At 44.6% G+C, this 24,675-nt stretch overlaps 1 protein-coding gene across 1 annotated transcript in view; it reads left to right on the forward strand.

Annotated features, from left to right (window-relative positions):
* Positions 1-24,675, forward strand: part of LOC144803959 (uncharacterized) — a 200,784-nt gene that overhangs the window by 97,288 nt on the left and 78,821 nt on the right. The gene's annotated exons all lie outside the window — the stretch shown is intronic.

A 24,675-nucleotide genomic window follows, 5' to 3' on the forward strand; every position in this document is an offset into this window, starting at 1 on the left:
ACACCACGTCAGGGGTAGTAAGCGTTATACAAACACAATTACAATACAACACATCAGGGGTAGTAAGCGTTATACAAACACAATTACAATACACCACTTCAGGGGTAGTAAGCGATGTACAAACACAATTACAATACAACACATCAGGGGTAGTAAGCGTTATGCAAACACAATTACAATACACCAAGTCAGGGGTAGTAAGCGATATACAAACACAATTACAATACAACACAAACACCACAACAGGGGTAGTAAGCGTTATACAAACACAATTACAACACAACGTAAACACCTCGTCAGGTGTAGTAAGAGTTATACAAACACAATTACAATACAAGGTAAACACCTCGTCAGGTGTAGTAAGCGCTATACAAACACAATTACAATACACCACGACAGGGGTAGTAGGCGATATACAAACACAATTACAATACACCACGTCAGGGGTAGTAAGAGATATACAAACACAGTTACAATACACCACATCAGGGGTAGTAAGCATTATACAAACACAATTACAATACACCACGTCAGGGGTAGTAAGCGATATACAAACACAATTACAATACAACACAAACACCAGATCAGGGGTAGTAAGCATTATACAAACACAATTACAATACAACACATCAGGGGTAGTAAGCGTTATACAAACACAATTACAATACACCACGTCAGGGGTAGTAAGCGATATACAAACACAATTACAATACACCACGTATGGGGTAGTAAGCGTTATGCAAACACAATTACAATACACCACATCAGGGGTAGTAAGCGTTATACAAACACAATTACAATACACCACGTCAGGGGTAGTAAGCGATATACAAACACAATTACAATACAACACAAACACCACATCAGGGGTAGTAAGCGTTATACAAACACAATTACAATACACCACGTCAGGGGTAGTAAGCGATATACAAACACAATTACAATACACCACGTCAGGGGTAGTAAGCAATATACAAACACAATTACAATACAACACATCAGGGGTAGTAAGCGTCATACAAACACAATTACAATACAGCACGTCAGGGGTATTAAGCGATATACAAACACAATTACAATACAACACATCAGGGGTAGTACACGCTATACAAACACACTTACAATACACCACGTCAGGGGTAGTAAGCGATATACAAACACAATTACAATACAACACAAACACCACATCAGGGGTAGTAAGCGACATACAAACACAATTACAATACACCACGTCAGGGGTAGTAAGCGATATACAAACACAATTACAATACAACACATCAGGGGTAGTAAGCGTTATACAAACACAATTACAATACACCCCACGTCAGGGGTAGTAAGCGTTATGCAAACACAATTACAATACACCACGTCAGGGGTAGTAAGCGATATACAAACACAATTACAATACAAAACAAACACCACATCAGGGGTAGTAAGCGTTATACAAACACAATTACAATACACCACGTCAGGGGTAGTAAGCGATATACAAACACAATTACAATACAACACATCAGGGGTAGTAAGCGATATACAAACACAATTACAATACAACACAAACACCACATCAGGGGTAGTAAGCGATATACAAACACAATTACAATACACCACGTCAGGGGTAGTAAGCGATATACAAACACAATTACAATACAACACATCAGGGGTAGTAAGCGATATACAAACACAATTACAATACAACACATCAGGGGTAGTAAGCGTTATACAAACACAATTACAATACACCCCACGTCAGGGGTAGTAAGCGTTATGCAAACACAATTACAATACACCACGTCAGGGGTAGTAAGCGATATACAAACACAATTACAATACAAAACAAACACCACATCAGGGGTAGTAAGCGTTATACAAACACAATTACAATACACCACGTCAGGGGTAGTAAGAGATATACAAACACAGTTACAATACACCACATCAGGGGTAGTAAGCATTATACAAACACAATTACAATACACCACGTCAGGGGTAGTAAGCGATATACAAACACAATTACAATACAACACAAACACCAGATCAGGGGTAGTAAGCATTATACAAACACAATTACAATACAACACATCAGGGGTAGTAAGCATTATACAAACACAATTACAATACACCACGTCAGGGGTAGTAAGCGATATACAAACACAATTACAATACACCACGTATGGGGTAGTAAGCGTTATGCAAACACAATTACAATACACCACATCAGGGGTAGTAAGCGTTATACAAACACAATTACAATACACCACGTCAGGGGTAGTAAGCGATATACAAACACAATTACAATACAACACAAACACCACATCAGGGGTAGTAAGCGTTATACAAACACAATTACAATACACCACGTCAGGGGTAGTAAGCGATATACAAACACAATTACAATACACCACGTCAGGGGTAGTAAGCAATATACAAACACAATTACAATACAACACATCAGGGGTAGTAAGCGTCATACAAACACAATTACAATACACCACGTCAGGGGTAGTAAGCGATATACAAACACAATTACAATACAACACATCAGGGGTAGTACACGCTATACAAACACACTTACAATACACCACGTCAGGGGTAGTAAGCGATATACAAACACAATTACAATACAACACAAACACCACATCAGGGGTAGTAAGCGACATACAAACACAATTACAATACACCACGTCAGGGGTAGTAAGCGATATACAAACACAATTACAATACAACACATCAGGGGTAGTAAGCGTTATACAAACACAATTACAATACACCCCACGTCAGGGGTAGTAAGCGTTATGCAAACACAATTACAATACACCACGTCAGGGGTAGTAAGCGATATACAAACACAATTACAATACAAAACAAACACCACATCAGGGGTAGTAAGCGTTATACAAACACAATTACAATACACCACGTCAGGGGTAGTAAGCGATATACAAACACAATTACAATACAACACATCAGGGGTAGTAAGCGATATACAAACACAATTACAATACAACACAAACACCACATCAGGGGTAGTAAGCGATATACAAACACAATTACAATACACCACGTCAGGGGTAGTAAGCGATATACAAACACAATTACAATACACCACGTCAGGGGTAGTAAGAGATATACAAACACAATTACAATACAACACATCAGGGGTAGTAAGCGTTATACAAACACAATTACAATACACCACGTCAGGGGTAGTAAGCGTTATGCAAACACAATTACAATACACCACGTCAGGGGTAGTAAGCGATATACAAACACAATTACAATACAATACATCAGGGGTAGTAAGCGATATACAAACACAATTACAATACACCCCACGTCAGGGGTAGTAAGCGTTATGCAAACACAATTACAATACACCACGTCAGGGGTAGTAAGCGATATACAAACACAATTACAATACAAAACAAACACCACATCAGGGGTAGTAAGCGTTATACAAACACAATTACAATACACCACGTCAGGGGTAGTAAGCGTTATACAAACACAATTACAATACACCACGTCAGGGGTAGTAAGCGATATACAAACACAATTACAATACAACACATCAGGGGTAGTAAGCGATATACAAACACAATTACAATACAACACATCAGGGGTAGTAAGCGTTATACAAACACAATTACAATACACCCCACGTCAGGGGTAGTAAGCGTTATGCAAACACAATTACAATACACCACGTCAGGGGTAGTAAGCGATATACAAACACAATTACAATACAAAACAAACACCACATCAGGGGTAGTAAGCGTTATACAAACACAATTACAATACACCATGTCAGGGGTAGTAAGCGATATACAAACACAATTACAATGCAACACATCAGGGGTAGTAAGCGATATACAAACACAATTACAATACAACACAAACACCACATCAGGGGTAGTAAGCGATATACAAACACAATTACAATACACCACGTCAGGGGTAGTAAGCGATATACAAACACAATTACAATACACCAGGTCAGGGGTAGTAAGAGATATACAAACACAATTACAATACAACACATCAGGGGTAGTAAGCGATATACAAACACAATTACAATACAACACAAACACCACATCAGGGGTAGTAAGCGATATACAAACACAATTACAATACACCACGTCAGGGGTAGTAAGCGATATACAAACACAATTACAATACAACACATCAGGGGTAGTAAGCGTTATACAAACACAATTACAATACACCCCACGTCAGGGGTAGTAAGCGTTATGCAAACACAATTACAATACACCACGTCAGGGGTAGTAAGCGATATACAAACACAATTACAATACAAAACAAACACCACATCAGGGGTAGTAAGCGTTATACAAACACAATTACAATACACCACGTCAGGGGTAGTAAGCGATATACAAACACAATTACAATACAACACATCAGGGGTAGTAAGCGATATACAAACACAATTACAATACAACACAAACACCACATCAGGGGTAGTAAGCGATATACAAACACAATTACAATACACCACGTCAGGGGTAGTAAGCGATATACAAACACAATTACAATACACCACGTCAGGGGTAGTAAGAGATATACAAACACAATTACAATACAACACATCAGGGGTAGTAAGCGTTATGCAAACACAATTACAATACACCACGTCAGGGGTAGTAAGCGATATACAAACACAATTACAATACACCACGTCAGGGGTAGTAAGCGATATACAAACACAATTACAATACAACACAAACACCACATCAGGGGTAGTAAGCGTTATACAAACACAATTACAATACACCACGTCAGGGGTAGTAAGCGATATACAAACACAATTACAATACACCATGTCAGGGGTAGTAAGCGATATACAAACACAATTACAATACAACACATCAGGGGTAGTAAGCGTTATACAAACACAATTACAATACACCACGTCAGGGGGGAGTAAGCGATATACAAACACAATTACAATACAACACACCAGGGGTAGTACACGCTATACAAACACACTTACAATACACCACGTCAGGGGTAGTAAGCGATATACAAACACAATTACAATACAACACAAACACCACATCAGGGGTAGTAAGCGATATACCAACACAATTACAATACACCACGTATGGGGTAGTAAGCGTTATGCAAACACAATTACAATACACCATATCAGGGGTAGTAAGCGTTATACAAACACAATTACAATACACCACGTCAGGGGTAGTAAGCGATATACAAACACAATTACAATACAACACAAACACCACATCAGGGGTAGTAAGCGTTATACAAACACAATTACAATACACCACGTCAGGGGTAGTAAGCGATATACAAACACAATTACAATACACCACGTCAGGGGTAGTAAGCGATATACAAACACAATTACAATACAACGCATCAGGGGTAGTAAGCGTCATACAAACACAATTACAATACACCACGTCAGGGGTAGTAAGCGATATACAAACACAATTACAATACAACACATCAGGGGTAGTACGCGCTATACAAACACACTTACAATACACCACGTCAGGGGTAGTAAGCGATATACAAACACAATTACAATACAACACAAACACCACATCAGGGGTAGTAAGCGATATACAAACACAATTACAATACACCACGTATGGGGTAGTAAGCGATATACAAACACAATTACAATACAACACATCAGGGGTAGTAAGCGTTATACAAACACAATTACAATACACCACGTCAGGGGTAGTAAGCGTTATGCAAACAATTACAATACACCACGCTAGGGGTAGTAAGCGATATACAAACACAATTACAATACAACACAAACGCCACATCAGGGGTAGTAAGCGTTATACAAACACAATTACAATACACCTCGTCAGGGGTAGTAAGCGATATACAAACACAATTACAATACAACACATCAGGGGTAGTAAGCGATATACAAACACAATTACAATACAACACAAACACCACATCAGGGGTAGTAAGCGATATACAAACACAATTACAATACACCACGTCAGGGGTAGTAAGCGATATACAAACACAATTACAATACACCACGTCAGGGGTAGTAAGCGATATACAAACACAATTACAATACAACACATCAGGGGTAGTACGCGTTATACAAACACAATTACAATACACCACGTCAGGGGTAGTAAGCGTTATGCAAACACAATTACAATACACCACGTCAGGGGTAGTAAGCGATATACAAACACAATTACAATACAACACAAACACCACATCAGGGGTAGTAAGCGTTATACAAACACAATTACAATACACCACGTCAGGGGTAGTAAGCGATATACAAACACAATTACAATACAACACATCAGGGGTAGTAAGCGATATACAAACACAATTACAATACAACACATCAGGGGTAGTAAGCGATATACAAACACAATTACAATACACCACGTCAGGGGTAGTAAGCGATATACAAACACAATTACAATACACCACGTCAGGGGTAGTAAGCGATATACAAACACTATTACAATACAACACATCAGTGTAAGGTTTTGCACTCCGCAGGAGTCACGTGCAGCAACAATGCTCCACCTCCGGACCGACCGAACACCCTGAAGTATAAACACAGGGTGTTCAGACGATACGGCGAGGGAAAAAACCCCAACAAGGGGAAAAACCCAGAAAGAATAAAGAGGAGAAGGAAGGGGCAGCAGGGATAAAGAAACTGAAAGACAAAAATACACGGGTTAATACATTGCTAAACCATACTCTCATTAGTTCTTACTAACACCATACCAACATGTATTCACCTGAATATGATTGACACTAAACCTCCCTTTGCTGTATCTCCCGTCTTCCTCCTTGATCAATACAAAAAGAACAGAGTTACTATCAAGCTTAATTGGGAAGCGTAAAGCCTAAAGATAACTGACTTACACATACCCCACTGTGATAACGTATGAGTTTGGAACAAAGGATCCCAAAACGTAAAATGAAAGGGCACTTCCTGTGCTCGAATAATAACTGTAACGTAACACTGTTATTTGCTTCAAACAGAAACAGATGAGTTCCTTCTTTCTATGCAAATACCAAGAATACCCAAACACGGCAGTGTGTAGTTCAATCACTACCACACTCCGCTTTGGCAATTGCCTTGTCAACAAATTCAAGATGCAAATGAACCATATGTCTTAGGTTCGTGACGGCAGTGCGGAGGTCCTACAATCCCCCCCTGCACTCCGCCACTTGAAGGGATGTGAATACCAAGAATACCCAAACACGGCAGTATGTAGTTCAATCACTACCACACTCCGCTTTGGCAATTGCCTTGTCAACAAATTCAAGATGCAAATGAACCCTATGCCTTGGGTTCGTGACGGCAGTGCGGAGGTCCTACAATCCCCCCCTGCACTCCGCCACTTGAAAGGTGGAAACCGCACATATATGCTCTCCCTCCACTGAGCCTATACATAAAGAGCGAGGCGCTCGTAATCAACACTGTTTCCTCGCAGCCGCGAGGTGAAAATCCAACACACAACAATCTCCGTGTTCTCTAGAACGGGAATCATTTACATGTCACACATAGCTCAGCACGCTAGCCAGCGCGCTGTTCGGCAACTGAATAACCTGCTCGAACAAATACCGGTCAGAGAAGAATACCCGGAGCCTCTGGATAGGAGCAGATCCGAGGAGCAGCCGCCACCTTGGAAACACAGAAGAATCACTGACACCGGACTTCCTGGTCGGCCGGCAGATATCCCGGAATCCCCGCCGGGAACTCTGGGTAATGTAGTCCCGCGCCCAGGACCGTCGGTAATTGTAGTTCGTTGTGCAGGCGCGTAGGGCTAGATCCCGACAGTACGCCCTCCTCCCAAGCGCCTCCTAGGCCCAGGCTTCACGGGGTATCTGACATGGAATGTTCGCACAGCTCTAGGAGCATGGACATTGTGAACTGGTTCCCAGGAGTCTTTCTCCGCCCGTAGCCTTTCCAAGACACCAAGTACCACAGGACACCCCTGCGAAACTTGGAGTCTTTTATGGATCTCACCTCATACTCCAGATTCCCATCCTTGGCCAACACCGGAGGTGCAATCCTGCGTGAGGTAAGAGCTTTTTTCAGCAACTGGACATGAAACACGGGGTGGATTCGTAACGTGTTAGGCAACTTCAGTTTGTACGCCACAGGATTGATGCGGCGCACCACAGGATATGGCCCAATGAAGCGCGGATGAAACACGCTTCGGAGCTTGAAACGAATATATTTGGTTGAGAGCCAAACCTTATCTCCTACCTCGAACTGAGGACCAGGTATCCTATGTCTGTCCTCCCACCGTTTGTATGTTTCTTTGGCCTTTAGCAGATGTTTTTGCACTGCGCTGTGTATTTTCCTTATCATTAGCACCCGCTCCTTTACCGAGGGTTGATCGTTTAACTCTTCCGGTATATGTATCGGCAAAGTACGTACATCATACCCATAATTTGCTTTGAATGGGGACATACCTATGGAGCTATGCCAAGCGTTGTTGTAGGCCATCTCCGCCATCCACAACAGCTCCACCCAAGACCCATGAGCCTCCTTCGAGTAACATCGCAAGTACTTCTTTAGAGTCTGATTTAGACGTTCTGTCTGTCCATCAGTTTGTGGATGGAAGCTAGTAGACAATGCTGATTCTATGCCCAATGCACGACACCATACTCTCCAAAAACGAGCAATGAATTGTGGCCCCCTATCGGACACAATGACTCTTGGAATGCCATGCAAACGAAAAACTTGTGATGCCATTATCTGTGCCGTTTGGCTAGCAGTGGGGAGGTTCACACAAGGTACGAAATGGCCCATTTTTGTCAAATTGTCCACAACCACCAGTGCTGCGGTGTTCCCCTGATCTTTTGGGAGGCCCGTGATGAAATCCAAACTAATGTTTGACCATAGGCGATCAGGCGTGGGCATTGGCATTAACAACCCTTTCTTTTTTGATGTTTCCCCCTTGCTTCTAGCACAGACTTCGTAGCTGCCCACCCATTGAGTGGTGTCCTTCACTAGAGTTTCCCACCAGAAATGCCTTCTAAGCAAATCCACAGTCTTTGTGATCCCTGGATGTCCAGCCGCAGGAGCTTCATGACACCAACTGAATGCCTTCTTTCTAATCTCCATATTAGGCAGAAACAAGCACTCTCCATAGAAGGGTAAGCCCTGCCTAATCTTCCTGTCTGGTTTGGCAGAAGCCCAACGAACCCAACATTCCATGGACCTAGAGTCTTTGATGTCCTCCAGAAACTTCTCGGCTCTTACTACACAAACCACCTTCGTGGAAGGGAGTATTGACTGTTCCTCTGCATTTTGTTTGGTGGGGATTCCCTGTCTAGAAAGAGCATCCGCTTTTCTGTTCTCCGAGCCAGGACGAAATGTTACAACAAAGTTATACTCGGAAAAAAACAGCATCCACCGCATCTGCCTTTGTGTAAGGTGCCTAGCAGCGGACATGTACTGGAGATTCCTGTGATCTGTGTACACAGTTACTGCCTGACTTGCTCCCCACAGATACGGTCTCCACTCCTGGAAAGCCTTTTTTATTGCCAAGAGTTCTTTTTCCGCGATTGAATAGTTGACCTCAGCAGAACTCAATTTTTTCGACAAGTAGGCAACAGGATGAAGCTGACCATTATGTACATCTCTCTGAGACAGGATTGCACCTATGGCTTAATCCGAAGCGTCTGCTTCAACGATGAATGGATGTTCCAAAACAGGATGCGCCAACACTGGAGCGGTAGTAAAGGCCTTTTTCAGTGCCTGAAAAGCTTGCTCAGCCTCCACTGTCCACTCAAACGACCTCCCTTTCCTTAACAGCTTAGTGATAGGGACAGCGGTTTGGGAGAAGTGTACGATGAACCTGCGATAATAGTTGGCAAACCCCAAAAAGCTCTGTACCTCTTTCACATTCTTAGGGGCTGGCCAATCCCTCACCGCCTGTACCTTCCTCTCTGACATCTGTAATCCTTCAGGACTAAGATTCACACCCAAAAATTCCACCTCATGCACCCCGAACTCACATTTACTCAGCTTTACATATAGATGGTGTTCTCTCAATTTATCCAGGACCTTGCAGACATGGTTCGTGTGGCATGAAACGTCCTGAGAGTATATCAAGATGTCATCTATATACATCACCACGAATTGATCCACGTATTCCTTTAGCACATCGTTTATAAAAAACTGAAACGCTGCAGGGGCGTTACAAAGCCCAAAAGGCATCACTAGGTATTCATATAAACCAAACCGTGTCTTGAACGCCGTTTTCCACTCATCCCCTTCTCTTACTCTAACCAGGTGATATGCCCCACGTAAATCTAAACGGGTGTAAATCCTGGCCTCTCTCACCTGATCGAGCAAGACTGAAATGAGCGGAAGAGGGTATCGATTACGAATGGTGTTCTTATTCAATGCTCTGTAGTCCACACATGCTCTCAAGTCCCCGTTGGCCTTTGATATAAAGAAAAGAGGGGAAGCTGCGGGAGAGCGAGAGGGGCGAATAAATCCCAATCGAGAATAATGGTCAATGTACTGCTTCAAATGGGAGGTTTCTGGCACAGACAAAGCATACACTCTACAGGATGGTAACGATGCCCCCTCCACTAAATCAATTCGACAGTCATATTCCCGATGAGGGGGCAGAGTTTCTGCCTTCACCTCACTGAACACATCACTGTAAGAAGCGTATACTACTGGTAGCTTGACGTCCTTTTCCGCAGCAGTGGCTGCCAAAAACGGTGTGGCTAACACGGTGACATTAGCAGACATACAAGGAGTTAAATGGTCCTTACAGGTCTCTGGTTCAAACTGAATAGTTTTTGACTGCCAATTCACCACGGGATTATGTTTATGCAGCCAAGGCATGCCCAAAATAATCTCGTACTGAGGAGCATCTATGATATTCAATGTTAACACCTCAGAATGCACATACTCTTGCGTCACCATTGATAACCCCAAATCACCAGTCCTCTCCGTTATCTGACCTGAGGTTAAAGGCTGCCCATCCACTGCCAACACATCTTCCGGCGTCTCCCTAGGAACTCGAGGCAATTCTAGACGTCTTACCAGACCTTCGTCTACAAAATTATAAGTCGCCCCTGAATCCACCATCACCATTACCGGACATCTTTCTAACTCATATTCTAACGTCATCACCACCACCAGGTGAGGCTCTGTTTCCTCATCACCCGAGGAGGACAGGGAGGTAAGTTTCCATGCTTGTTCTCCGTCTACTCCCGCTGTGCGGTCCTCCTTCTGCTTGTTATCTGGTACAGTTTTAGACACCGCAACCTTCTTAAACCTACCAAAAGACCCTGATGCTTTCGGTTTAGAAGGACATTCTCGGACGTAATGCCCCTTCTTACCACAGTACATGCACAAGCCCTGTACCTTTCTGGCTTCTCTCTCTTCTCTAGACAATGGTGCTCTGAGAGCCCCTATCTCCATCGGTTCAGACGTAGAGTCCGTACCCCCGGATACTTTCCTCGTGTTTCTTTCACCAAAATACGCTCCTCTTTCCCACCGTCTCCTGTTACTACCCCTATCCGTTAATCTACTGTCCAACCGTAACACCAGGTTTACCATGTCCTCAAAGGCAGTGGGCTGAGGATCCACCTGCGCTACCACATCCTTTAAATCATCATGTAACCCCTGATAAAATAAAGACAGTTTTTTCTCCTCTGGCCATGATGCTTCTACCACAAGCCTATTGAAGGCAGTCAGGTATGTTATCAATTCTCCTCTACCTTGTCTTAATGTCAACAGCTCACGATCAGCACTGAAAGTGGTTGCTCTGCGGTCAAAGACCCTCTCAAATTCCTTTTTGAACTCTGCCCAATTAGACAAAAGAGCATCATCACGTTTCACTAACGGTACCACCCAATCAGCTGCATCCCCAATTAAATAAGAAATCAAAAATGCCACCCTTGAATGATTTGTGGGAAACGAGGACGGTTTACAGGAAAAATGCATGAGAACCTGTGTCATGAACACATGCACCTTACGAGGATCCCCTGAAAACCGTTCAGGAGTAGCCAATGGAATGGGTGGGGGTACAGTAACCTGAACATTAGAAGTCGAAGCGGCAGCGTTGAACGGATTACCACTCAAACGCTCCACCTTCTCGCGCAAGGCTGCGGTTTCAGCCTTGGAGGAGGCCAGCTCCTGCTGTACCAGGACCAAGACATGTAACACATCCTCCATGGACGCCATTGTTGCTACATATGAATCAGGCAGAGTGTATTTCTTGGGTCAGTGATTCTGTAAGGCTTTGCACTCCGCAGGAGTCACGTGCAGCAACAATGCTCCACCTCCGGACCGACCGAACACCCTGAAGTATAAACACAGGGTGTTCAGACGATACGGCGAGGGAAAAAACCCCAACAAGGGGAAAAACCCAGAAAGAATAAAGAGGAGAAGGAAGGGGCAGCAGGGATAAAGAAACTGAAAGACAAAAATACACGGGTTAATACATTGCTAAACCATACTCTCATTAGTTCTTACTAACACCATACCAACATGTATTCACCTGAATATGATTGACACTAAACCTCCCTTTGCTGTATCTCCCGTCTTCCTCCTTGATCAATACAAAAAGAACAGAGTTACTATCAAGCTTAATTGGGAAGCGTAAAGCCTAAAGATAACTGACTTACACATACCCCACTGTGATAACGTATGAGTTTGGAACAAAGGATCCCAAAACGTAAAATGAAAGGGCACTTCCTGTGCTCGAATAATAACTGTAACGTTACACTGTTATTTGCTTCAAACAGAAACAGATGAGTTCCTTCTTTCTATGCAAATACCAAGAATACCCAAACACGGCAGTGTGTAGTTCAATCACTACCACACTCCGCTTTGGCAATTGCCTTGTCAACAAATTTAAGATGCAAATGAACCATATGTCTTAGGTTCGTGACGGCAGTGCGGAGGTCCTACAATCCCCCCCTGCACTCCGCCACTTGAAGGGATGTGAATACCAAGAATACCCAAACACGGCAGTGTGTAGTTCAATCACTACCACACTCCGCTTTGGCAATTGCCTTGTCAACAAATTCAAGATGCAAATGAACCCTATGCCTTGGGTTCGTGACGGCAGTGCGGAGGTCCTACAATCCCCCCCTGCACTCCGCCACTTGAAAGGTGGAAACCGCACATATATGCTCTCCCTCCACTGAGCCTATACATAAAGAGCGAGGCGCTCGTAATCAACACTGTTTCCTCGCAGCCGCGAGGTGAAAATCCAACACACAACAATCTCCGTGTTCTCTAGAACGGGAATCATTTACATGTCACACATAGCTCAGCACGCTAGCCAGCGCGCTGTTCGGCAACTGAATAACCTGCTCGAACAAATACCGGTCAGAGAAGAATACCCGGAGCCTCTGGAAAGGAGCAGATCCGAGGAGCAGCCGCCACCTTGGAAACACAGAAGAATCACTGACACCGGACTTCCTGGTCGGCCGGCAGATATCCCGGAATCCCCGCCGGGAACTCTGGGTAATGTAGTCCCGCGCCCAGGACCGTCGGTAATTGTAGTTCTTGTGCAGGCGCGTAGGGCTAGATCCCGACAATCAGGGGTAGTAAGCGTTATACAAACACAATTTCAATACACCACGTCAGGGGTAGTAAGCGTTATGCAAACACAATTACAATACACCACGTCAGGGGTAGTAAGCGATATACAAACACAATTACAATACAATACATCAGGGGTAGTAAGCGTTATACAAACACAATTACGATACACCACGTCAGGGGTAGTAAGCGATATACAAACACAATTACAATACAACACATCAGGGGTAGTAAGCGATATACAAACACAATTACAATACAACACAAACACCACATCAGGGGTAGTAAGCGTTATACAAACACAATTACAATACACCACGTCAGGGGTAGTAAGCGATATACAAACACAATTACAATACAACACATCAGGGGTAGTAAGCGTTATACAAACACAATTACAATACACCACGTCAGGGTAGTAAGCGATATACAAACACAATTACAATACAACACATCAGGGGTAGTACATGCTATACAAACACACTTACAATACACCACGTCAGGGGTAGTAGGCGATATACAAACACAATTACAATACAACACAAACACCACATCAGGGGTAGTAAGCGTTATACAAACACAATTACAATACACCACGTCAGGGGTAGTAAGCGATATACAAACACAATTACAATACACCACGTCAGGGGTAGTAAGCGATATACAAACACAATTTTAATATAACACATCAGGGGTAGTAAGCGTTATACAAACACAATTACAATATACCACGTCAGGGGTAGTAAGCGATATACAAACACAATTACAATACAACACATCAGGGGTAGTACATGCTATACAAACACACTTACAATACACCACGTCAGGGGTAGTAAGCGATATACAAACACAATTACAATACAACACAAACACCACATCAGGGGTAGTAAGCGATATACAAACACAATTACAATACACCACGTCAGGGGTAGTAAGCGATATACAAACACAATTACAATACAACACATCAGGGGTAGTAAGCGTTATACAAACACAATTACAATACACCACGTCAGGGGTAGTAAGCGTTATGCAAACACAATTACAATACACCACGTCAGGGGTAGTAAGCGATATACAAACACAATTACAATACAACACAAACACCACATCAGGGGTAGTAAGCGTTATACAAACACAATTACAATACACCACGTCAGGGGTAGTAAGCGATATACAAACACAATTACAATACAACACATCAGGGGTAGTAAGCGATATACAAACACAATTACAATACAACACATCAGGGGTAGTAAGCGATATACAAACACAATTACAATACAACACAAACACCACATCAGGGGTAGTAAGCGATATACAAACAAAATTACAATACACCACGTCAGGGGTAGTAAGCGATATACAAACACAATTACAATACACCACGTCAGGGGTAGTAAGCGATATACAAGCACAATTACAATACAACACATCAGGGGTAGTACGCGTTATACAAACACAATTACAATACACCACGTCAGGGGTAGTAAGCGTTATGCAAACACAATTACAATACACCACGTCAGGGGTAGTAAGCGATATACAAACACAATTACAATACAACACATCAGGGGTAGTAAGCGTTATACAAACACAATTACAATACACCACGTCAGGGGTAGTAAGCGATATACAAACACAATTACAATACAACACATCAGGGGTAGTAAGCGATATACAAACACAATTACAATACAACACAAACACCACATCAGGGGTAGTAAGCGTTATACAAACACAATTACAATACACCACGTCAGGGGTAGTAAGCGATATACAAACACAATTACAATACACCACGTCAGGGGTAGTAAGCGATATACAAACACAATTACAATACAACACATCAGGGGTAGTAAGCGTTATACAAACACAATTACAATACACCACGTCAGGGGTAGTAAGCGATATACAAACACAATTACAATACAACACATCAGGGGTAGTACATGCTATACAAACACACTTACAATACACCACTTCAGGGGTAGTAAGCGATATACAAACACAATTACAATACAACACAAACACCACATCAGGGGTAGTAAGCGTTATACAAACACAATTACAATACACCACGTCAGGGGTAGTAAGCGATATACAAACACAATTACAACACACCTCGTCAGGGGTAGTAAGCGATATACAAACACAATTACAATACAACACATCAGGGGTAGTAAGCGTTATACAAACACAATTACAATACACCACGTCAGGGGTAGTAAGCGATATACAAACACAATTACAATACAACACATCAGGGGTAGTACACGCTATACAAACACACTTACAATACACCACGTCAGGGGTAGTAAGCGATATACAAACACAATTACAATACAACACAAACACCACATCAGGGGTAGTAAGCGATATACAAACACAATTACAATACACCACGTCAGGGGTAGTAAGGGATATACAAGCACAATTACAATACAACACATCAGGGGTAGTAAGCGATATACAAACACAATTACAATACAACACATCAGGGGTAGTAAGCGATATACAAACACAATTACAATACAACACAAACACCACATCAGGGGTAGTAAGCAATATACAAACACAATTACAATACACCATGTCAGGGGTAGTAAGCGATATACAAACACAATTACAATACACCACGTCAGGGGTAGTAAGCGATATACAAACACAATTAAAATACAACACATCAGGGGTAGTAAGCGTTATACAAACACAATTACAATACACCACGTCAGGGGTAGTAAGCGTTATGCAAACACAATTACAATACACCACGTCAGGGGTAGTAAGCGATATACAAACACAATTACAATACAATACATCAGGGGTAGTAAGTGTTATACAAACACAATTACAATACACCACGTCAGGGGTAGTAAGCGATATACAAACACAATTACAATACAACACATCAGGGGTAGTAAGCGTTATACAAACACAATTACAATACACCACGTCAGGGGTAGTAAGCGTTATGCAAACACAATTACAATACACCACGTCAGGGGTAGTAAGCGATATACAAACACAATTACAATACACCACATCAAGGGTAGTAAGCGATATACAAACACAATTACAATACACCACATCAGGGGTAGTAAGCGTTATACAAACACAATTACAATACACCACGTCAGGGGTAGTAAGCGATATGCAAACACAATTACAATACAACACAAACACCACATCAGGGGTAGTAAGCGTTATACAAACACAATTACAACACAACGTAAACACCTCGTCAGGTGTAGTAAGCGTTATACAAACACAATTACAATACAACGTAAACACCTCGTCAGGTGTAGTAAGCGCTATACAAACATAATTACAATATGACACAAACACCTCATCAGGGATAGTAAGCGCTATACAAACACAATTGCAACAGAACACAAACACCACGTCAGGGGTAGTATGCGCTACATAATTGCAATTACAATACAACACAAACACCTCATGTGGGTGAGTGGGCAGTGGCAGTGCCCTGAGCTGCTGCGTACGCGCTTTCATTTTTACTATGCTAATCAGTTTTTTTAAATAATTGTTTGTCACGTGTTGCTGAAACTTTGTGGGACAGCTGTATTTTAAGGATTTAACATTTGTTAATAAACTTCCGAAGCTTACCTGATTGGGGGGCTACACACTCTGACCTGAAGGCTGATCTCGATTTCCTCCTTCCTGCCCCGGTCCGACCGTTGCGTGGAGGGCGAGGAAGGAGAGACAGTCACTTCCGGTGGCCTGGGGGGCCGGTTAGCGGTCTAGTGCTCTCAAGCTGTAGAGGCTTGGAGGAATAAAAAGCGGCTGCTTAAACGACCGCGCAGCAGGCGCGCCAAAGGCGCGCCAGAGGCAAACCCGTCTGCGCCCGTCCGCTGCCCCCGTCCGCTGCCCGACGGGGGCAGGGGCCAGTACACCTGGTCGGTCTATAGTAGCTAGACTGACATATAATGCGGCAGAACTGCGTGGACTATGTCCGCCCATAGCCAGGGACTGCAGGCACAGTGTGATGGTTATCAAAGATCGAGCCTGCAGACACTGTGCGTTTAGGTGGAACTTAGAACACATAAGTCAGTCAGAGAGTAGGGAACTCTGTGGGGGGGGTTACTAAACTGTAGATCCCTTAGAAAACACAGAGCTGAAATCTTTGACATGCTCCTGGATAGAAAGCTTGATCTACTGTTTCTTACGTAGACCTGGCTTGATTCTGACTCTGAGCCCGACATCTTTGAAGCACTCCCCCCAGGCTACATGATAGCCAGAATAGTTAGAGCGACAGGGAGAGGAGGGGGAATAGCGGTTATTTCTAAAAAAAACCTTGAATGCTCTCTTGAAACTATTGCGGTATGCGAAAGTGAGGCGGGACTTTTTTCAATTAAAGTTAACCCTATTCTCACCGTAAAAGGGTTCTTGGTATATAGATCCCCGGGGCCCCCTACATGTTTTTTATTCAGTCTGGTTGAGGGTATTACCCCTCTAGCTTTAAGACATGACAAATTATTAGTACTAGGTGACCTTAATCTTTATTTGGAGGATCCCATGGAAATAAAGGCCTCGGAGCTATGCCAGGATCTTAAGGCGTTTCAATTGAGCCTTAAATCTAATGCCCCTACTGACCAGCATGGGCACTTACGCGATCCTGTGCTTGCCAGCTGGGAGAACATAGAAGTAACCACTCCCATCCCTGTCCCTCGGTCTGATCACTTTCTGGTCCCTTTTGTTGTAAGAGTACCTGCAAACATCAACGCAGGAAATGGAAACAGTTCGTGCGAGAGGACTTTAACATGGCATTGACTCTGGGAGGGCCCCCAGGGGGCGCAGATAGTGAAACCGCCTGTCTTAATCTAGAAAGGCGGATAGCTAATGCTCTTAATAAGGTGGCCCCGCTACTCCCTAGTAAATCGACGGGGAGGGCGCATAAATCGGCACCCTGGTTTACCTCCGCTTTACATGATGCAAGAGCTGAATGCAAGCGCTTGGAAAGGCAGTGGAGAAAGGAACTCCTATGCCAAGATAGATTAAAGTATAAGGTGGCACAGAAAAAATACTATGGTCTTATTAGACGGGCTAAAGCCACTTATTACCAGGCAAGAATTGGGACAGCAGAGAATTCGACTAAAGAGCTCTTTCAAGTCTATAAGGAGATTTCCTCCATTTCAACAAGGACCACCCCAACAGAAGGCTCGGTGGAGTCTTGTAACCGGGTTGCGAGTTATTTTTCGGGAAAAGTGGAGAAAATCTACTCCTCCTTTTCGGGGATGGTAAGGAGAGGTTTGGAATTCGAGGAGATAGCGGATGAAGCCGTAACAGGTCAGACACTGAGCAATTTTACCATCCCTCTCGCGGAGATGCTCAGTAAAATATGTCTCAGCATTAAGTCTGGCTCTCCGAGAGACCCTGCTTCACCTAAATTGTTGGGCGAGAGATACTTGAACCTTACATTAGGCATGTTTTGGAAGTATCGCTTACATTAAAGTTCAAGCATTTATAAAGCGCACTACTCACCCAGAGGGTCTCAAGGCGCTAGAGGGAGGGGTTTATTGTTTATCGAATAGCCAAGTTTTAAGTTCTTTTCTGAAGGAGATGTGATTCTGAGTAAGGCGGAGGTGGGTGGGGAGTGAGTTCCAGGTCTTGGAAGCCAGGAAGGAGAAGGATCTGCCACCCATGGTGGTTTTTCGGATGCGCGGGACTGCAGCGAGGGCTTGAATGGATGATCTTAGATGGCGGGTGGGATAGTAGGACAGTCGGGAGTTGAGGCATTCTGGTCCTAGATTATAAAGGGCCTTGTGTGCGTGGGTAAGAAGGCGAAAAGTAATTCTTTTGTGGACGGGAAGCCAGTGGAGGTTTTTTAAGTGACCTGTGATGTGCTCTCGGCGTGGGATGTCTAATATGAGTCTCGCTGATGCGTTTTGGATGCGCTGGAGCTTTTTCTGCAATTTTGTTGTGATTCCGGCGTAGAGAGTGTTGCCATAGTCCAGTCGACTCGTGACCAATGCATGGGTGACAGTCTTTCTTGTTTCGAGGGGGATCCAGCGGAAGATTTTTTTGAGAATGCGAAGGACGTTGAAGCAGGACGACGATACGGCGTTGACTTGTCTGGACATTGAGAGTGAGGAGTCTAGAATGAAGCCAAGGTTACATGCATGGTCAGTGGGTGTGGGCGCTGATCCCAGAGCGGAAGGCCACCAAGAGTCGTCCCAGGCTGAGGGGGAGGATCCAAGGATGAGCACCTCAGTTTTGTCTGAGTTGAGTTTTAAGCGGCTCTGTTTCATCCATTCGGCTACTTCTTTCATACCTTCGTGAAGGTTGTCCTTGGCGGTGCTGGGGTCTTTGGTGAGGGAAAGTATCAGTTGGGTGTCGTCGGCGTAGGAGATGATGTTGAGGTTGTGTCGACGTGCGATGGGGGCGAGGGGACTCATGTAGACGTTGAAGAGGGTGGGACTGAGTGAGGATCCTTGAGGTACGCCGCAGATGACTTCGGTGGGCTCTGAGTAGAAAGGGGGGAGTCGGACTCTCTGTGTTCTCCCGGCTAGGAACGAGATGATCCAGTCCAAGGCTTTTCCTTGTATGCCGATGTTGTTGAGGCGTTGTATGAGGGTGTTGTGACAGACAGTGTCGAAGGCGGCGGAGAGGTCGAGAAGAATGAGGGCCACTGTTTCACCGTTGTCCAGGAGTGTTCGGATGTCGTCGGTCGCCGCAATGAGGGCGGTCTCGGTGCTGTGTTTGGCTCGAAATCCGTTCTGTGAGGGATCCAGGGAGTTGTTGGATTCAAGGAAGGCTGCGAGTTGGCTGTTGACGGCTTTCTCGATGACTTTGGCCGGGAAAGGGAGGAGGGAAATGGGTCGGTAGTTTTTCAGTTCTGATGGGTCTGCTGTTGGTTTTTTCAGAAGGGCGCTGAGTTCGGCGTGTTTCCATATTTCTGGAAAGGTGGCTGAGCTGAAGGAGCAGTTGATGACATCGCGGAGTTGGGGAGCGATGATTGAGTCAGCTTTGTTGAAGATGTAGTGGGGGCAGGGGTCAGAAGGTGAGCCAGAGTGGATTGAGTTCATGAGGCGAATGGTTTCTTCAATGTTGATTGGGTTCCAGGAATTGAGGTAGTTAGTTGGAGGGGTGGGATCAGAAGGGGGTGGGGTGAGTTGGTCATTGGGAGTGTTCTTGAAGCTGTTGTGGATGTCGGCAATTTTGTTGTAGAAGAAGGAGGATAGTGCATTGCAGAGGTCTTGGGAGTTAGTGATGTCGTTGGATGCTGCGGGGGGGGGGGTTGGTGAATTCTTTGACGATATTGAAGAGTTCCTTGCTGTTATGAGAGTTATTGTCGAGACGGTCCTTAAAAGCCGATTTCTTGGCGGATCTAATCAGTTGATGGTGTTTGCGGGTGGCTGTCTTGAGGGAGGTTATGTTGTCTGAGGTTGGTTCTTTTCTCCAGTTCTTCTCCAGGGTGCGGCATGTCTTCTTGGAATTTTTAAGGTCATCATTGAACCAGGGAGCCTTTTTGCTGAGTGATTTCAACTGGTGTTTTTTCAGGGGTGCTAGTACGTCTGCACTATGTGTAATCCATTTCCTGAGGTATGTGGCCGCTTGGTCTGGGTCCGTTGTTGGGGTGGGGATGTTTTGGCGGAGGGATGCGAGGCGTTGGTCGGTGGTGATTTTGTTCCAATTTCTTCGGGGAATGGGCTGTGGGCGGTTGTGGGTCAGGGTTGTTTTGTAGCTGAAGTGAACACAGCTGTGATCCGTCCAATGGAGTGCTGTAGTGTGATCGAAGGAGATGTGCTTGCTGGAGGTGAAGATAGGGTCGAGCGTGTGTCCGGCTGTGTGAGTGGGGGTGTTGACCAGTTGTTTGAGTCCGAGATTGGACAGGTTGTCTAGGAGGGTGGTGGTGTTGTTGTCGAGAATGTTGTCAAGGTGGTAGTTGAGGTCTCCTAGAAGAATGTAGTTCTCGGAGGCGAGGGCGTGCGGGCTGACGAAGTCAGTGATGTCGTCGCTGAATTGGGATCGGGTGCCTGGGGGCCTGTAAATGAGCGTTCCTCTAAGTGTGGTCCTGGGGTCAGTGTGGATCTGAAAGTGGAGGTGTTCGGCGGTTGCAAGATTGTCGTCAGAGCTGGTTGTAATTTTGATGGTGTTTCTATGGACGATGGCGATGCCTCCTCCAGTTTTTTTAGTGGTGCGGTCCTTACGGATGATCTTGTAAGTGTCCGGTATGGCTATGGCGATGTCGGGGGCAGAAGATGCATTCATCCAAGTTTCAGTGAGGAAGGCGATGTCAGGTGACACAGTGTCGATTAGGTCCCAGAGTTCGGTTGCGTGTCTGTGGACCGAGCGGGTGTTCAGTAGGATGCATTTCAAGTCGTTGGGTTCGGAGCCGAGTGTGGAGGAAGTGTGTTTGGTGAGGGTCCTGAGGCAGTTGAACTTACAGGAGAGGCAGGAGACATTACATACGGTCCCAGCGAGCTGGAAAAGAGCTGTTGTTTTGCCACTCCAGAAAAAACCTAACATCAGCCAGGACATACTGGAGAATCTCAGGCCTATCTCGCTTCTGCCATATCTAGCTAAGGTAGCTGAGAAAGTGGTAAACCAACAGCTCATGACTTATATCGAAGACTCTAGCCTTCTTCATCCGTCTCAATCGGGCTTTCGCGCCGGTTACTCCACGGAGACCGCACTACTGCTTGCCACGGAGTCCATCAGGAAGGGGGCTGATGCAGGACATACTTTGGCCCTGATTATGCTAGATCTGAGTGCCGCCTTCGACACTGTAGCTCATTACACCTTGCTACAGTGCCTGAACAAGGGCGGTGTCTTGGGCCTGGCCCTGAAATGGCTGAAGTCTTTCGTGACTGAACGCAGCTTTCAGGTTAGACAGGGAGCACACTACTCCAAGGATTTTAAACAAGAGAAGGGAGTGCCTCAGGGCTCTGCACTGAGCCCTACCCTGTTCAACCTGTATGTAACATCGCTGGCGGAAATAGCGCAGGGTTTTGGTGTGGAGGTTGTCTCTTACGCTGACGACACCCAGCTGGTGATCTCCTTGTCGTGGGCACCTGACGTGGCTGCCTCTAACTTCAGGGCATGCATGCAGGAGCTTGCCTCCTGGATGGCTAAGAACTGCCTGAAACTAAATGGCAGCAAGACTGAGGTGCTTGCGATAGGGGGTGATCCGGCCGGTTGGACGTCGGCGTGGTGGCCTTGTAGTCTGGGCCCGACACCTATACCATGCACCCAGGCAAAAAACCTAGGGGTGTGGCTCGACCCCACTCTCTCCTATGAAGTGCACACCATGCGCGTAGTAGGGAAATGTTCTGGAGTCCTCAAAAGCCTGCGCAAAACAACGGATCTCCTGCCGATAGAGGCACGAAAGAGGCTGGTACATGCCCTTATAACATCTTGTATGGATTATAGGAACATACTCTACCTGAGTAACAACAACAAAAGAACTAGGAGGTCTGTTGGGTGAAGGAGAAGTGACCACGAGAAACTGACACACACCACTGTCACGACTAACGGTGAGGGTCCATCAGTAATGAAAGAGTCCTATCAGCCCACCCATATGGCGGAACCTCGTCATCTAGGACCTTGTCAGCAGGTACTCATATGGCCAAACTCACATGTACTCGCTTGGTACCAATAGATCCTGTGCTGAAAGAAGATGAGTCCTCACTGAGAGTGGTACTGATAGGGTGCAGTGCTCAAGAGAAAGTGTGTGATTAAAATGGCGGTCAAGGTAGAATTTTTTTTTTTTAATTAATATCTCCCTGGACGTCAGGTTAAAAAAGATGTGATGACTGTGTGACAATATCACTGTACAGTAAGCATCTAAGAATTAGGCCAACATGTTTCTGCCTCTCAAGTCATATTTTACAGGCATTCGTCAGGGCCAAGCTATAAAAGAAGGGCTACTGCAACATCTATTATATTCAATGCGTGAAAGAATAGAAAATCAGAACAAACTGGACGGCATGGTTTAAGGTAAGTTGAATCACGTGGCTGGATCAGCCACCCTACCGTATCCTGAAGATAAACCATGCAGAGACCAATCTTTTCCTGTGAATATTAAAAAGAAAAGACTAATCTTGTAAACATTATAGATAATTATGTTTCAAAAGATGTGAAAATCAAGTTCTCGTGGTGTTAGATCACTTCTAAGGACCGCTATATTTTAGCCAGCCAAAAGGTAACTTAAATGAAATCATGATCAGATAATCTGAGTAATAAAATATTAAAGAAAGAGAAAAACTCACCCAGCGTTGTGTGGGAAGCAAGCCTCACCTCACCCGGCAACGGCTCGGATAGAGAGGCCCCGCTCTGTGGGACATACGGAGAAGGACAGGTTCAAGTATTGATAAATGTCAGACTCTTTGTATGTGATATTATCTTCAAAAACAATCATAAAACTTGTTTTTTCACTGGAGGCTCCATGTCCAAACAACGCGAAGGCGTGAGCCTGTAGGGTCACCCTCGACTATGGCGTTTGTTGTTAGGTATCTAGGATAAATGTGCTGATTGACAGCAACATAAAGCAAAGTGTGTGGAAATTTGTCTAGTAAAAAAAGGGGCTAATACAGTCCACCTCGCTCCCAGCCCGGTTGAGGTAACAGCCAAAGGGAGGGAGGGGCAGGCTGTGCTCTACACCCTCTTTCTATAACTGATAATTATGCAGCGTAGGGATAGTCTGCACTGCTTAATCAAACCTAAATGGGAAGCGAGTATCCATAAAGGAAACGTGACCACATAGAAAAACACACGGACCAAAACACAAGGAAGCAGGACCACAAGGGGGATGTCCTTACATGTCCGTCGGTACCTCCAAGAGTGACCAGAACCGAAGGGGAGGCGCCGATTTAGTTTAGTGACCCGGGTACGAGGGTGCTGGCCCCTTGTCCTAGTGCGCATGCGCGAGTCTGTTACTCTTCTCTCGCGTCATGCGCTTTGTTGCTGGATACGCACTGCGGCTGCGCTCCGAGTGTACCGCAGGTGTGCTTCATCAGCGAGATAATCACCAATCCACGTTGGTATTTAAGCCCCGCGTTTCCTGTCCGTCGGCGCCTCCCCTTCGGTTTTGGTCACTCTTGGAGGTACCGACGGACAGGTAAGGA

Source organism: Lissotriton helveticus, chromosome 1_2, assembly GCF_964261635.1.
Source record: "Lissotriton helveticus chromosome 1_2, aLisHel1.1, whole genome shotgun sequence".
Taxonomy (NCBI): domain Eukaryota; kingdom Metazoa; phylum Chordata; class Amphibia; order Caudata; family Salamandridae; genus Lissotriton; species Lissotriton helveticus.